The sequence below is a fragment of the Alligator sinensis genome, unplaced genomic scaffold (genome assembly GCF_000455745.1).
Source record: "Alligator sinensis unplaced genomic scaffold, ASM45574v1 scaffold98_1, whole genome shotgun sequence".
Classification (NCBI taxonomy): domain Eukaryota; kingdom Metazoa; phylum Chordata; order Crocodylia; family Alligatoridae; genus Alligator; species Alligator sinensis.
The window spans coordinates 188,040-192,106 of NW_005842058.1; the positions used below are offsets into that span (position 1 = coordinate 188,040).

The 4,067-nt window shown below is 49.8% G+C and overlaps 1 pseudogene; it reads left to right on the forward strand.

The window, feature by feature from the left end:
* The first annotated feature begins 3,546 nt into the window (after positions 1–3,546).
* On the forward strand, positions 3,547–3,730 carry LOC112550217 (annotated as a pseudogene).
* Positions 3,731–4,067: the final 337 nt, after the last annotated feature.

The window sequence follows — 4,067 nt, forward strand, 5'->3', positions numbered from 1 at the left end:
GCCAGGGACAGCAGCAGCAATTGTGTGCATGCCCAGGGAACCCTGCCATAACATCCTCTGTGGGCAGAGGAGCAGAAGGAGGAGGGAAGTGGCATGGAGGCTGAATTCCCCTCTCTCACTGAGCCAATGATACTTCAGGCATGGAGGCATCCATCTGACTTTCAGGGCTTGGGCAACTTGTCCATAGAGAACAGGGCCTGGACTATGTCATGGCTTTGTGGTAGTTAAAAATGAGCCACTGCAGGTGACAGAGGATGCAGGGCTGGTTGCAGGCAAGGGAAGCGGATTAGTATTCCGGAGGATGCTTGGTTGATTAATTGATTGGCTCTACCAATGTCCCTTAAAATGTCACTGCACATGGTTTTTAAGCCTCACTATGCATCTATCACTGCATGTGCTTCTTTTAGCTCTTTCCTCTAGCAACTTTGCCTGTAACGCAAGCTGGACTTGCACCATGTGAGGCTACTGAAATAGCACTCATTGGAAGTCGAGAGCAAGGATGGCTAGAGTACTCATCCGGGACTCAGAAGACAAGGTTGCAATTCCCAGCTTTGCCACGGACTCCCTATGTGACCCTGGATAAGTCATGTTTGTACCAGTCAGTATATAACATGGATGCAAATTAAACCAGGATGCAGAGCAGGTAGCCATGCAGCTGTCTGGGATAGCTGTATGCAGTAGGTGTTTTTCTAGTGGCTCACCATGGCAAGGTAATACCTCATTTGCCTTGAGCAAGTGGCTACAGTAGCGTAAGCCTGTGCCAGGTGTAACTCATTTCAGTACCATCCTAATCCTGCTTTTCCTGGGAATTCAGACTAGGTGACTGCAGTGATCGTTCTAGCCTTCAGGTCTATAAAACAGAGGAGAAGCAAGATCAATTTTAAAAAATTTATTTATAAATAAAAACATAAAATGACCAGTAGTTTTATATCAGTCACCGGGAAGAACATCCAAAAACCTGCAAAAAAGGGAAGATATGTACAGGCTGAACTCTGGCCTTTCCCTGTGGCTGGGACAGGACAGCAGTTACTCACACGCCTAGGACTGATACATCGGCAATGCACACGGTCGAAATCAAACACGGCATTGTGCAAAGGCAGCAAGTCAACGTCTCCAGTCAATCACATTGTACAGCGCTTGTGGAAGAGAGAGGGCTGGTGACAGGAGGAACTCCAATGGGGTGCCAGGGGGGCTGACAGGAATTTGCCCCCAGTCTTCGGTGAGGGCAGGACCAGAGCCTGAATGGCATATGGGCTGATGCCTGGTAGAAAACCATTAAAGGGACCCGGACAGGAACAATTTGGCTCCCTGTGGATCCTACATCTTCTGTCTCTCATTTTTCTTGCATCTTAACTCTTCCCCAATGGACTCCAGTTAATATACTTTAGCTCTACTGCAAGACATGAGCTAGCTGCAGGATCCTGGGATGAACATCCATGGCTTCTATCATGCAGGAACTCAAGATTAGTAGACGTGCCCCCGAGGTACTGACTTGCCTACCTCCATTGTATTTTTTTCTTCTTGATCTTCCAAATCACAACCCAATCTGTCTTTTCAGTAGGTACAGGCCCAGACCCCGGACCGTAGGGTTGAAATCCAGAACCCAGACCTAGATCCATCTTTATACTGCTCCAGAACTCATAGGGGCTCCAACGCCAGACACAAATGTTGCACTGCAAGCCTGTTGCACCTTCCACTCCAAGTCATTTATTCCAGGATTCTGCATTTGCACCCATGTGTGTAGCTCCAACTTTAGTGGGTCCCCAAATAGCTGCAGGGCACCAAGCACACAGAGCCTTAATATTTTATGCTGCAATACCTCTGGAGCAAGAGTTGTCTGTCCCGTGGTGCGCGCCACCTTCCATCGTGATGCTCGCCCATGTAACCACCCTGGCTGTGCATTGGCTCATCCCATATAACTTGGTTGCCATTCGTGGGTGCTCAGCATCTCATGGAAGTGGCCCAAGCATCTGTTTTCAAAGAGGAAGCTGAAAACACAGGTGTTTTGCTGTTGCTTTCTTAAACTTTGTTCCTTTTAGCAGCCAGGGAAAAAGATGAATATTGGAAATGTGGAACTGTTCCTAGTCGAGCTGTTTTCCAGTAGGAACCAGTGGCTTTTTAAGGCAAACAAATGCAACCATCCCTCTTTCCATCTGAGGCTGTCCAAGGCATCTCCCCTGCTGTGCATACAAGGGCTCCATTTCTTTGGTTCCAAGCTATGGTCTTGTTCGTTGCTAGTTTCTAGGCCCCTCCCTGCCTCGGTGTGCAGAACAGCCCTACAGAGAGGGGGTGAACGTGTGACATGCACGGGGGGAAAAAAGCAAGTATGTTCACTCCACCGAGGGAGGAAAAACTATATTACATGGAAATGTCTACAATCATGCGGCCCGCTCCTGACAGAAAATCTTCCAGGGGAAGGGGGAACTGGAGGCAACTGTGCTCTGTCTGAAGGATCAGATGGGTTTTGTCACCAGAAACGGAGAGGGACTCATTCGTATGGATGGATGGATGGAGTGCCAATGATGCTCCCTGCTCCTGGGCCCAGGGAACAACAGCATCTTCCAAGCTCTGAGAAGCAGCCAAGTTGTCCTTGTGGCAAGAAAGGCCCAAGACACAAAGCAGGGATCAGAGTGGGATCTGATCCCTCCCGGAGCCTGTGCTTGCATTGATACTCGGAGAGCCGGTTCTCTTATCTTTGTACCTCATCTTTGCTCACAGCAGCACAAAGGCTGGGCTACATCAGATGAGCTCGGTTGTGAGCCCCGTAAGTAAAGTGAAAAAGCATCCTCCTTTGCATGGGCTGGAAGCATGAGCTGGGATCTACATGTGGGACAGAGCAGCTACTCTCCTCTCATCCAAGGTAGGAGTCTAAGCTGTCCTCTTTAATACACTGACCTGCCTTCTGGAGCCAATGCAGAGGAAAACCAGGAGTGACACTGGGACTTACAGACTACCTGGTTCTTGCCCTATGCAGGGAGCAGTCAAGCTAACTATTGCCCCTCACTTGGTTTGGCACAACCCATCCCAGTGGCTGTGCTCTGGCATTCACGACTCCCTAAAATGCAAAGCAATGGGGCATTAGTCCCATGGGCCAGGACTGAGCCTTTCCCTGTCCTGTTGGTTTCTGCTTTTTGCAATAGATGGCAGGATGATGACAGTGATGGCTGAAGCCTCCTCTCAGAAAATGAGAGGAGATTCACTTGTGCTGCATGCCCATTGTGTTTGAGCCCAATGCAGATCGGTGTTAGAGGGGCACCTGGTATGTGGGGAAATGCACAAGGCACAATTTGGCTTCAAAGCGTGGGGGTTGGTGACTGGAAGGTCACTTCTCCACCCCTCAAGTCCTTCAGCCACTGGCTCAAAAAAAGCTCAGGTTTGGGAAGCGAGTGGCTTAGGGGTGACTAGCTCCTCCCTTTGCATTCATGCCTGGCTAATAGTGACGGGATTGGGGAGGTTGCCGGCTAGCACAAGCAAAGGGAGTTTGGTGAATTTTGGTCCTGGCTGCCAGTGGATAGATACCATGAGGTGGTTTTGGCTCAGGTGGTTTTACTTACCTGGCAGGGGAGATCCCCTTCTTGGCCTTGAATGGCTCAATGTAGTTGAGGGTGAAGGCCCGTCCCTTGCACTGCGGGCTGGTTGACCCCTGCAAGAGTCTACAAATGCCTCCAGATGCTAGGATCTCGGCTACACAATTAATGGTGCTGGGGGCTTGTTTTCGGGCTCTCCTTCCAGCTTGCTCCCTCAGCCTTTTGGCTCGGGGCAATCAAGACTAGGGGGCATCTGAACTCCAAGGCCTCCGGGCTTGGAGCTTGCATGTAGGATGCCTGCCATGAATTTGGCAGTATCTGCAGCCCCAGGCTGAAGAGCCTGGGAGGGAGGAGACTTGCCGGTGGTAGCACCACCACAACCGAGCTCTGCTTAGTCAATAGAATTCAGAACTGATTTGGCTGATTTGGCCTGAGACACGAAATTTCAAAAAAAGAAAAAAGGACTGTAAAAAACAAACAAACCCCACTGTGATGATTGGTACAGATTAGTCCCCTGGTTGGCATGTTCAGGTGTAGGGA